At 47.5% G+C, this 12871-nt stretch overlaps 1 protein-coding gene across 10 annotated transcripts in view; it reads right to left on the bottom strand.

The window, feature by feature from the left end:
* The window catches only part of DNM3 (dynamin 3), a 345189-nt gene that overhangs the window by 268720 nt on the left and 63598 nt on the right, over positions 1-12871 (bottom strand). The gene's annotated exons all lie outside the window — the stretch shown is intronic.

The following is a 12871-nucleotide window of genomic DNA, read 5'->3' as shown; positions in this document are numbered from 1 at the left end:
CAAGATTTTGCAACGACTTTTGGCGACTAAACAAAGTATCCCAGTTCGATGTGTACCCCATACCTCGCACAGATGAGCTAGTGGACCGTCTGGGTAATGCCCGGTACTTGACTACTCTAGACTTAACAAAGGGGTACTGGCAGATTCCCCTTGAAGAAGACGCAAAGGAAAAGACTGCGCTCTCTACACCAAAGGGTCTTTTTCTTTTCTTTTACTGTCCTCCCTTTTGGACTACATGGGGCCCCAGCTACCTTCCAGCGCCTCATGGACAAGCTATTATGCCCGCATAACAGTTATGCTGCTGCCTACTTGGATGATGTGGTCATTCATACCCCAGAGTGGGAAACCCACCTGGAGAAGGTGGAGGCAGTCCTCGATACCTTCAGGCAAGCTGGCCTTACAGCAAACCCTGCCAAGTGCGCTGTAGGGTTTACAGAGGCCAAATATCTTGGCTACATTGGGGGAAAAGGTCTGGTAAAACCCCAAGTGAAGAAGTTAGAGGCCATCCAAAATTGGCCCCGACCAAGTCGCAAGAAACAAGTCCAGGTGTTCCTAGGTGTGGTGGGGTATTACCAACGATTTATCCCCCACTTTGATACAAGGGCAAGCCCCCTGACAGACCTAGTGAAAGCCCATGGACCTGATCTGGTGAGATGGTCTGACGCAGCAGAGGAAGCATTCACAGACCTACAGACTGCCCTCTGCAGTAACCCCGTACTGATAGCCCCTAATTTCACCAAGGAGTTTATCCTGCAGACAGATGCATCGGAAGTAGGGTTGGGGGCCGTTCTATCACAGATGGTCGGGGAGGAGGAACACCCAGTTCTATACCTCAGTCGGAAACTCCTTCCAAGGGAACAAAAATATGCAGTGGTGGAGAGATAATGCCTCGTTGTAAAATGGGCCATGGAAACATTGCGCTACTACCTGCTCGGGCACAGATTTGTCCTCGTGATCGACCATGCCCCTCTTCAATGGATGCAGCGGAACAAGGAGAAGAACACAAGGATGACTAGATGGTTCTTATCCCTCCAACCTTTCCAGTTCCGGGTGCAACACAGAGCAGGGAACCGTCATGTCAACGCCAATGGCTTGTCACGTGTGCACTATCTGGTGTCCCAAGCTGCACCACCCCTTGGCGTTGAGCAGGGGGAAGGGATCTGTGACAGACCCAGACCAGTGGGGTACAGGAGTCTGGTAGAGGGCAAATATACTGGTCACTGGATGACTAGTTTTCTGTTCCCTGAGTGACCAGAGCAGGGGCTGTACTAGAGTAATCAGGAACCTGCTAGAACCAGTTAAGGCAGGCAGACTAATTAGGACACCTGGAGCCAATTAGGAAGAAGCTGCTAGAATCAATTAAAAAAAGCTAATCAGGGCACCTGGATTTTAAAAGGAGCTCACTTCAGTTTGTGGTGCGAGTGTGAGGAGCTGGAAGCAAGAGGCGCAAGGAGCTGAGAGTGAGGGTGTGCTGCTGGAGGACTGAGGAGCACAAGCGTTATCAGACACCAGGAGGAAGGTCTTGTGGTGAGAATAAGGAAGGTGTTTGGAGAAGGCCATGGGGTAGTAGCCCAGGGAGTTGTAGCTGTCATGCAGCTGTTACAGGAGGCACTATAGACAGCTGCAGTCCACAAGGCCCTGGGCTGGAACCCGGAGTAGAGGGCGGGCCCGGGTTCCCCCCAAACCTCCCAATTGACCTGGACTGTGGGTTCTTCCAGAGGGGAAGGTCTCTGGGCTGTTCCCCAACCCACATGGTGAATCTCTGAGGCAAGAAAATCCGCCAGTACGCGCAGGACCCACCAAGATAGAGGAGGAACTTTGTCACAGTTGATGAATGGCCCATATTTTGACAGAGTTCTGCATGAATTCCTTGGTACAAAGGAAATTGTGCAATCTATAATTATTTCTTACTGTGGTTAATCACATTTTTTTCAGGAAAAGATTTCAAAATTGAAAGAATTAGCACTGATGTACGGCCTGCTTAATCTATCAGTGACTGATACAGCGGATGCTAAAAGAAGCTTCTCTTTGTTCCACTTGTATCTTAGTAACACAGCACCCCTATCTGCAAAATTTAAAACCTCTGCAATTACTATATTGCAAATTGGATGAAATGTAGTGTGCTTAATTAGGTTAGTAATTGTTGCCATGAGACTTGAACTAGTAACACATGCTCCCTCTAATTCTAAAGAAATATGCTTAAATGAGATATGTAACGTGTAGTGTGTATGAAGTGTTATAGACTAAATAGGTTTACAGAATAAAAATTGCATTGAACAAGTGGTGCTTTGTTTATGAACCTTCCATCCAGTCCTTTGACTATGTCTGGCAGCAAAGCAGACAGACTGCTTGCACGAGTGTCTCCATAAACACAGAATCAAATGTAATCTTGACAAAGATGTGCATTAATGACATAGCAAAAACTATTACAATTAGAAAACAATTCTTTAAATCTTTTGCAGAAGTAACTGCCAAACAGGAACTAGTCATCAAGTAAAGATGATTCAGTTCAAAAACAGACGAGAAAATTGTTTGTCATGTAGGGTGACCAGACAGCAACTGTGAAAAATTGGGACAGGGGGTGGAGGGTAATAGGAGCCTATATTAAAAAGAAAGACCCAAAAATAGGGACTGTCCCTATAAAATCGGGACATCTGGTCCCCCTATTGTCATGTCTTTCACGCTGTCCCTTACTCTCTGTAACAGCAAGATCACAGAAGACTAAGGTGAAAAATCTCTCCAAGTCCAGTCCCCCTTGCATATTCAAGGTATAGTCCCCAGAAAGAGGACATATTGGATATTAATCTGATAATAGGTAATTTGTTTAGAATGACCCTTTCTAATGTCTAATTTTCATACACATTTGTTTTATGAAGTCAAGGGTATGTTGAGAGGGAGAGAATACATTCGAAAGTCAGGGGGGAAAAGCAAAAATATAAAAAATCTCTCTTTGCACTGAGAACAAATATAAAGCTACCTAATTATTTGAGACGAACACATATTTAAAGCCAACTCTGCACTTTAAATATAACAGAAAACTGACAAAAGAATTCCACCACGTTTCACCAATTTTGGTGATATTCTCCCCAACCATAAATGATTTGATAACAGATGACTGTCAGATTTGATTGGACAGAAAATTATGCAAACTGGTAAAATAAAATAACATGTTTCCAAACAGTCCCTCTTATTTGGTCTCTCACAGTTCCCATTTCTACACCCATTCTGAGGTTTATGACACTGAGCATGCGGATATTCTGCTGCTAATAAGCACTAATAGAGGTTTATGTTTTCTAAGCATTATAAGAATAGGGCAATTTTATTCCCACCTATAAATTGTCTTATAAAATAAATCCATCAGTTTAGGAGGTTTGAAACTGCTGGGCTAGGAATGTCCACTGCATCTCGCAAAGGTAGTCAATGTCGACAAAGCAGCAAAAATGAACATAGATACGTGCATGGAATTAAGTGGCAGATCGCAACTCTTATTAAACTTTAACACAAAGGAGGGATACTACCCACCCATCACCCCTATTCTCCCATACCAGGCATTTAACTGGTTCCAGTTTGGGGGTTGCAGCGCTCCTCATACAAGTCGTAACTGGTGCTAGGGTTTATAGGGCTCCTTATCATATAACCCATAACCCTGGGTAGGCTCTGCTCAGCCTTTCCCACCAGAAATCAGCTCTGAGTCCTAGCATCCTCCCCTACCCCCTTCCCACAAGAGGGACAGAGGTTGCAGCAGGGTGGGAACCTTGACCCACGATGGCCTCAAAACCTGACCTCGGCCTGCGAAGCCCAAAGGTCTCACCCTACCACACGAGTCCAAGGCCCATCACCAAAATCCCAGGTCTTTTACCTCTGGGAACCGTTCATTTCATTCTCTTAACCACACTGGAAACCAGCCACAGGGGGTACCAGCAACTAGCTTGGTCACTCCCCCCTACCCAGCCACATTGCCCGTTATCACAATTCCTGCCCCGTCCATTCCCTTACATCCTGTAGCCACATGTCAGCACCTCCATCTGACAAATGTACACCGTCATCTCTGAAAACTACCAATCGGTGGTAACAGATGTTGCTATGCTGTATCGCTGACCACCACCCCCCGTGTCCAGGAATACCTTGGTGACCCTCTCAAGTCACTTTTTGACTAGTGCTGTCAATGCAGGCTGGGTCTGCAGCTCCCCAACAGACCCGCCTTGCAAGCATTGCTCTCCTCACCTCCAGCCATGATTGCCCAATTAAGCTAACATCCCTCTGGATTCTGTCCCTTGAGTTAAGTCCTACAGTGGTGCCAAGATCATTCTCCGCAAGGTAAATGACCAGGACGTGAAATGTGTGCACATTGCTTGTCAGCGAGTGCAGAAGTGGCATGAGCTGATCCCAATGCACGCCTCTTCTGCTGAACCACTGGATGCAAAGTGCTTCGGCCCAGCTGAGATCAAGATGCCATTCTGGCTACTGTCTTGTGGGCTCAATGAACTACAGAGTGCCTGCAAATCAAGATACTGCATATGGTCAATGTAGCTTCTGAAACAAACAAGCACATTGATTTAGTTCCATTTTGTCATTCCCTACCATATTTTCCTAGGTGCAGACATAAGTCCTGTAACACCTCTATTTCCAGCTCCCTACTGCCTGCACCTGATGTGGGTCAAAACACCTTGTAGCCACTGATGTTACTGCCCCGATCCTGAAAGAACGAGTACCAAATTTTGGGGGGATGGGGGGAGTGGTCAAGATAGCAGTAGTGCAAGGTTTTCTCAATACTGTGCCGAACTGGTATCTTGTCAGGCAACTGCCATCACCGCGTATGAACAGCAGTCCCGGTTGCAGGCCCCAGATTTTTTGCAAGGCTCCTACTGTCTGTACAAGGCCCAAGCACTCATCTGCACATTCCTTTAACACCACATAAGCCCTCTTTCTCTGGTCTGTTTTCCAGTACCTTAAATACAGGGTCACCACTCCTGCAGATAGTTGCACGTCTGGTTACACTTAACGCATGGCAGGACCTGTCCGCAGCTGCCATAGGCACTAGTGTACTCACTCTAAAAGCGCCAAAGAGGCAACAACAAATGCCACCTTAAATAAAATGGCCTCCCTCCCACAACTGCAGACCTATGACAGAGCCTGTGTGACGAAGTGGGGATTTTCCCTTGTTATGTTGTATGTGAGCCTATGTGAGTCTTACTGTTTTGCATGAATGCTGTGTGTGCCTCAGTTTCCCTGTGTATTGCACCAATGTCTAGGTGGTGGGAATAAGGGCATGTGATTTTTGTGGGGGTTGCTCCAGCTATCTGCATGGATGCTATGGCCACCCCTTCATAACCTGAGACCCAGGAAGGGGATGCAACCAGGTGACTCTTGGCCTGGGAAGTGAGACAAAGGCCAGAGGAGGAGCAACGGGCAGGGCAGGGGCCAGGCAGCTGGAAGCGAGTCAGTCTCAGCTGGCTCTGGGCTCCCCTCCCCCCAAGATGGACTTGGCTAAAAGTCACTGATTTCGTACTAACAAGTTCTGTTCTATGCTGTGTTCCTGTCAACTAATAAACCTTCTGTTTTACCGGCTGGCTGAGAGTCACGTCTGACTGCGGAGTTGGGGTGCAGGGCCCTCTGGCTTCCCAGGAGCCCTGCCTGGGTGGACTCGCTGCAGGAAGCGCACAGTGTGGAAGGGGATGCTGAATGTTCCAAGGACAGACCCAGGAAGGTCGAAGCTTTGTAAGCTTCTTGCCCTGGAGACAGTATGCTCAGAGAGAGGAGGCATGCTCCCTCAGAGTCCTGACTGGCTTCATATGGAGTAGTTCCAGAACATCGTCCCGGTGACTCTGTGACAGCCTGTTGGAATCCTGTTAGGGTTTCCAATGTTACGGGTAACCTATCATCCCTCTTGGCACACGGCCCTCCTGGACCACCCTTCTAAGAGTTCCTGCACTATGAAATGCCCACATGGGTCTGGGAAACCCACCAAGCTCCTCCTCTAGGACAGGCCCATTAGCTGGCCACAGATAGCAGAGGGAGCCAAAGCACAGTGGATCAAAGACACTACATATCACACCACCTGGTGTGTAGGTATGGGCCACCCATAGTGAAGCCCTTCCTGTGCCTAAACTCTCTGAACTCTGTAAGGCTGGGCACCAGTCAACAGAATCCTCTACTAGTCCCACAGCTGTCTTGAGCCCAGAGTTGTTGAGTCATTGCCCATGGATCCTTGCTGGCCAGTGGGACGAATTCATGGAATCTGTCGTTCTGAAATCAAGACAGAGCGTTTGTAACACCATTATCCACTCCCGGGGCATGCACTGCACAGGAAAAGGGTGTTAAGCCGCAAGAAGTGTAAAACAAAGGCCCTCACCAGCCTCATTACCCGAGCAGGCTTAGCCAACTGTCCATTTACAATATGGGCCACAGACTGGTTGTCACACCAGAAACCAACTTTTTTTTGTTCTGAAAGTTTGCTCCTCAAATAGTGACTGCCACCAGTATAGGAAAAAACTCAAGGAAGGTGATATCCCCTTTAATATCCTGCACCACAGAGGTTTCTGGCCACCTCTGTGCACGCCAATCTCCTTGAAAGTAATCCCCAAAACCTATGCCTCCTGAGGCATCCGACTACCTGCAGCTCAGTTTTGAGCCACAAGGCCGACCGCCATATTGAAACCCCCTTAAACTCTTCCAGGAATATTTCCCACACTTCTAAGTCTTCTTTCATTCTGCTTGTCGTTCTGGTCAAGTGATGTGGTTTTTGCACTCCAAAGGAGGCCAACACCAGACGGGCACAAAATGCCCAACTCGGAGCCACCAACCAGCGTGCAAAGTTTAGGAGCCCCAGGACCACCTGTAGTTCCCTCAGAGTAATTGTCTTTGCTCCTTTGAGAGCCCATATCAGTGCCCTAATCGATTCTAACTTGTTTGTAGGGAACCTAGAGACACCCAAACTGTGTCCAGTTCAATGCCCAGGTACATTACACTTTGGGTAGGGCCCTTTGTTTTTTCCTTGGCAGAGGGGACCTCAAGGTTCTTGGCTAGGTTCTGAAATGCCTGAAGCATGTGCTCACTGTTGCCTGTCCATAATCCTCCTGCAAATCAGAAATCTTTGGGATAGTGCACCGCGTGAGGCAGACCAGTCTCACACACAACTGCCCCACTCCAGCCTGGAGCTGAATCTTTCAAAAGCAGCACACAACACCGAGCACTCCATGGGCATGGCTTTATCAAAACAGTACTGGCCTTCAAACTGAAACCCAAGCAGGTTAATGTCCCTGGGATACACTGGAAGCAACTGGAATGCAGCATTGATGCATTATTTTCCAACAGCATCCCAGAGCCACACTCCCTAACCATGGCTACTCCAGTGTCACATGACGAATATCTCACTGAACACAGCTGGGGATCAATACGGTCTTTTACCAATGAGCCCCCTGGGTCAGACAGGTGATGGATCAGCCTTTGTTCTCCCTTCACCTTCTTTAGTGCCACACTCAGGGGAGAAAGAAATCTGGCATTGGAATACAATGGGTATTGTATGGGTCTCACCTGCCAGAATGGGTCTCACCTGCCACTCTCCCTGCTGCCAACTCGTAAGAGCAAAGATGACCACATATATGCTCAAAGCCTCCAACAGACTTCAAGTTCTCTGCCCAGGAGGGGCACCTCATGCCTTTATAAGGGATTCGAAAACCTGCTGAAAATCCATTCCATAGATCAGCAGCACCTGTTTTCCTAGGTTAGTCCTGTTGGTGTCACTAGGCATCACCCTAGGTAACTCGGGGGATTGGAAGACCACGAGAGTCGATGAAGCCCCCCGCACTAGGCCAAAGTGAACCAAAGCCCCCTGGCATGTTAACCTTTACTAACCTCACAGGCCAGCAGCTGGGAAGCGGTAGTAATAAGGCCTGCATGCTTCTGGCTGAAAGGCAAGATAACAGATCAAAGGGAAAAGGACAAAATAACGGTTCAAAGAAGAGTTTCTAAGAAGCTAGACTTATAGCCGCCAAGATGACTTAACTGCTGTAGAAGGAGGGAGGGGGAAAGGGAGGAAGGGGGGGTAGAGAAGAAAGGGGAAAAAAAGTAAAGTATAAAAAAAAAGAAAAACTGCTTATGTTGGTGCGCTTAATTTGAGACATGCTGGTCTCCTAGTGCCTATTCAGAGCTCTTGAATAAACTTTGTCTGCTTCTCCACCCTGGAGTGTTCATTGGCGCGAAGCACACCGGGCAACAAACCCCGCTGTTGCCTCCTCGGGCCCTCTGTGCCGGCAACAGTTTTGGCGTCCCTGGGTGGGCTCGAGGCTAAAATTTAGCCTTGCCCGGACCCCTCTCGGAGGTCGACGGATTGCGGCGATGACTGACATCCAGCGCACACTGGTGACTTCATCGGGGCCCTCGGCGGAGACGCGGTTTGGTCGACCCCGGAGGGCACAACGGTGCAACGCACTCGTACAGTGGAGAAGCGGCTGCGGGCGACGGTGAGGAACCTGTCCCGTGGATAGGGCGACAGTGCGAAACCGGACCCTTGGATAAGGTAGGAAGAGTCCAGTGGTGTGGACTTTTACCTGTTTTGACCTGGGGACGCCCAGTGTCTCCCTAGAGTATGGGGCAGGGACAGAGTACTCCAGGCAGGGCAAGGTGTACGCCTTTAGAATGCATTCTGGTGAACTGGAAAGTGTTTGAATCTAATCCAATAACTAAAAGTAGATTAAAAAGGTTCTGTACTATAGACTGGCCGCAGTACCAACTAGAGGACCAAGAAAGGTGGCCACCGGAAGGATCACTTAATTATAAACACGATCCTTCAATTACTCCTGTTTTGTCAGCGAACGGGTAAATGGAACGAACATATGCATGCGCAATTGTTTATGGCTTTATGAAATAGAACAGATATTTTGCAAAAGCGTAATTTGACTCCGACAGGTTCGGTAGTAGCTACTGTTAGTCCCGAGAACCCCCCCACAGCTGTAATGGCAGGTCCAGTGTCCCCTTCGGCTATAACACCCCCACCATATAAAAAAAGGGTGTCTCGGGTTCCAGAAGTCGCCCCCTCGGTGGGATTTTATCCATTGATCACAGAGACCGTGGTGTCCAGACATGGCTCGGAGAGGAATCAGGCCACTACTATGCAAGTTTATACCCATGTGCCTTTTAACCCAGTTGACCTAGAAGCCTTTAAGGCACAGGCAGGGGAATTCTCCACGAACCCAAGCAAGTTTATCTCAGTTTTTAAAGGGTGTCTGGCCAGCCACAAGCCTGACTGGGATAATTGTAATATCCTCATGAGGACCCTGCTGTTAAGAAGGAGGAAGAGAAAAAAAAAAAAAAGCCAAAAACTGAAAAGGTTAAAAAAACTGTCTGGGATTGGGAGCTTATGAACAATATCAAGCCAATTTGGCAGAGACCATCTAAGGAGGTCAAAAAAAAATGAAGTAACCCTTACCTTACCCCCCCGAGAATGCCTGGATAATGACCCTTGCAATTGAGCCCTCAGCCATGCAAGCCCCAGAGTGGAGCCAGTGGAAGGACAAAAGGAGGGTTAAAAAGCAGCTTTGCTGGACAGTGTTGGCCCAGGGATTTAAAAATTCCCCCACCTTTTTTGGCCAGGCCCTGGCCAGAGATTTGGAGGAGTGGGACAATGAGGACAAGGTTCTCCTCCTGCAATATGTAAATGACTTGTTAATTGCCACTGTGGGTCTAACCCCTTGCCTTAAAGCCATTGTGAGCCTCCTGAACTTTGTTGGACTCCGACGATATCGAGTAGCACGGAGTAAGGCTCAAATTGCCGTCCCAGAAGTACAATACTTAGGGTTTCACATAAGGCAGGGGGAGTGAAACAAAACAAAAGGAAGGAAGCTATCTGCCAAGTTCCTATCCCAAGCAATCGTAAACGGCTTAGGGCGTTTCTGGGTATGGCAGGAGAAGGCATTTAAGGTTTTAAAAAGGAAAGCTATTGGACACCAGAGGTTGTACCAAGTAGACTCCTCAAAAGTGGGTGTGCTCTTCCTGGTTTGTTGCTCCAAAGCTCTGTAATAAAATTATTTTAGTGGAAGGGTGTACATGGCATACATTAAGTAATAAGTCTAATGTACTGTACAATGGCAATGTGTATGTGTTCATTGTCAAAAAAAGGTGTATAAGTAAAAAGTAAAAGTTTCCTTTGTGGGTTAAAAACAAAAAACAAAAAAAAGTTAACTAAAAAAAATATATATATAGCTAGCAAGCTCAGTCCAAAGATAAGATGCTGGCCCCATCCAAGGACATTGTTCACAGCTAAGACTTGGCTGACAACCAAGAAAAGGGGGACCTGAATGTGCCCAAGCAACTATGAGATCTGCAAAACACTGCCAGGCATTAATAAAATGTGTTAGGTTTCTTTTCTTACAGATAAAAGAAGTGCTAACCAATGACCCTAGCAGCCCTGCCATTCATTGAAACAAGGAGACTGAGTCTACGTAAAGTCCATCAGCAAAAGACTGCTTTGGCTCCACACTGGAAAGGCCCTTTCTAAGTCCTGTTAACCACCAACACTGCTGTGAAGTGCCAAGGACTGCCCACCTGGACCCAGGCTTCTCACTGTAAAAAAACCCTTCCACCTCGGGAGGGCTCTCAGACTAATGATAAGCCTATTTCTCCTTCTAGCTCTGCTGTGCCTTCTGAACAGCAAAAAAAGACAAGGTAAAGTGCTAGTAACCTCTCCCTTGTACGCTGACAGACCTACTGTGCCTTTGAATTTTTCTAAAAAAAGCAAAACCATTACAAGGTGATGTGCTAGTAACCTCTCCCCTGTATGATGCTAAACCACACTGTTTCAAAAAAAAGAAGAAGAAGAAACACTTGCTTCATTGAAACCACAAAGTCCAGGGATTCCTGACTACAAAAAACATTAAGAACTAACCCTGGTAAAAAAACGAAGAATTATACGCTGGCAGGGAGGCTCTTATCCAGCTTATAAGTAAATATTTTTTAACCTCTGGACTTAGACTCATAGCATCCCAGGTACAGGCTAAATGTCTGCTATGCCAAAAAAATAACCCTCGACTGGAAGTGTCAGTGCCACCAGCCACTCTGGAACCTACCCTAGGCCCAGAATTCGTTTGGCAAATAGATTTTACTGAGGTCCCCCAAACCCAAGGGTTCAAATACCTCCTCGTCTTGGTGAATCGATTCAGCGGATGGCCCGAAGCCTTCCCATGCTGTAACACTGCCAAAACGGTGGCCCTCAAATTTGTCAAGAAAATCATTCCCTGCTTCGGGCTACCCCAGTGAATGAAATCTAACAACGGAACACACTTCACGTCACAAGTCGTTCAAAAGAGATCGGATGCCCTACAGATCCCCTGAAAGCTCCACACACCATGGCGACCACAGGCCAGTGGGGTAGTGGAGCGTACAAATCAGACTCTTAAGCGACACCGCTCAAAGGTCTGTCAGGAGGTTTCTCTTCGATGGCCTGATGCTTTGCCCCTCGTTTTGCTCCGCGTCCGCACTCTCCCTAAGGGCAGGTTAGGGCTCAGTCCCTTTGAAATTATGTTTGGAAGGGCATGGCCTCTGAACGATACACCGGTTCTGGCAGGGAAGTGGAAAATGGAGTATGGTTTCTTATCTCAGTACATGTGCTTTCTGTCTGCTGTTCTTTCTTCTCTCCACAGGTACACCAAAGATTCACAGTCTCTTCCGCTGGATGCCCCGATCCACTCCTTGCAGCCAGGCAATTCCGTACTCATTCAGACCTGGAAGGACGAGCCTCTCCAAGAACGGTGGAAGGGATCCCACACCGTCCTGTTGGTTTCCCATACAGCAGCAAAGGTCAAAAAACACAAGAACTAAATTCATCACTCCCGTCTGAAGGCACTGCCCGCTCCTGAACAGTGGACTGTCCAGCTGCTAAAAAAAACTTCCAGCGACAATCTGGGACTTAAACTGTTATTTAAGTGACAATGAGGTTTGCTGGAAATGCCTTGTGCTCCCTTTGGACAGTCGCAGCGCACTTTCTGCGAAGACTCTGAGCATTGGTTGTGTTTGTTTTCAGGTGGCCAGCCTAACCTATTGGCCTGGTCCCTTTTGTTTTTAGTCTGCCTGCGATTGGTAATTGTTATTTTGTGGGTATTTGGAAAATTGTAATTGTTAGACCCCAGGGTCACCTGCCCAAAATGGAATCAGGTCCAGGGTCTGCCACTGTGTTACTCTGCAATAGGGGCACTCCTCTCATTGACTCCCGTTTTCCCCCCAGGCACATGCGGAATAAAAAGGAATCCCTATCAACTTAAAAACAAATACATATGAGGCCCTGAAGGTTTGCTTTGCCAAAGAGTTTAACCTCTCTAACTGCTGGGTTTGTGCCCAGATCCCACATCACGCCGCTGGGTTGCCCTGAAAAGTTGTTCCTCAAAATTGGTCAGACTTCTGTCAAAGGTAAATGGTAACCAAAAACAGCACCTCTGACAATAAAAGTTTAGGATCTAATTGCACCACAGAGGCCCCTTATGGCCTGCACAATGGCTCTTGGAATCCCCACTCTAATAGCACTCTTAAGCCCCGGCCTATTTGTTCACACTCTCCACCCGCTGGCCTCATATGCTTCCAGCAAACCAGTACAAATAACCATACCTGGTTTGCAGGCAATAGTATATGTAAATTTTACATTGGTCCTGGTATAAATCTCACTGTCCCTGTACTAAATGCCACCGGTTGGCAGGCCGGCAATGCGTCTTTTACTCTTTCCACACATGCTACCCTACGGGACCAAAAAGGTAACAATAAAAAGGTTAGTTATGGCAAATCATTCTGGGTCTGTGGTAATAGTGCCTACAAATGGCTTCCTCACGGCTGGCATAAAAGCTGTTATTTAGGCTATCTTGCTCCTCCCCTCCGCGTCCTAGCCCAA

This window comes from Chrysemys picta, chromosome 8, assembly GCF_011386835.1.
Source record: "Chrysemys picta bellii isolate R12L10 chromosome 8, ASM1138683v2, whole genome shotgun sequence".
In the NCBI taxonomy this organism is placed as follows: domain Eukaryota; kingdom Metazoa; phylum Chordata; order Testudines; family Emydidae; genus Chrysemys; species Chrysemys picta.
Note: the sequence above shows the minus strand (reverse complement) of the source record. Positions and strands in the feature narration are given on the sequence as shown.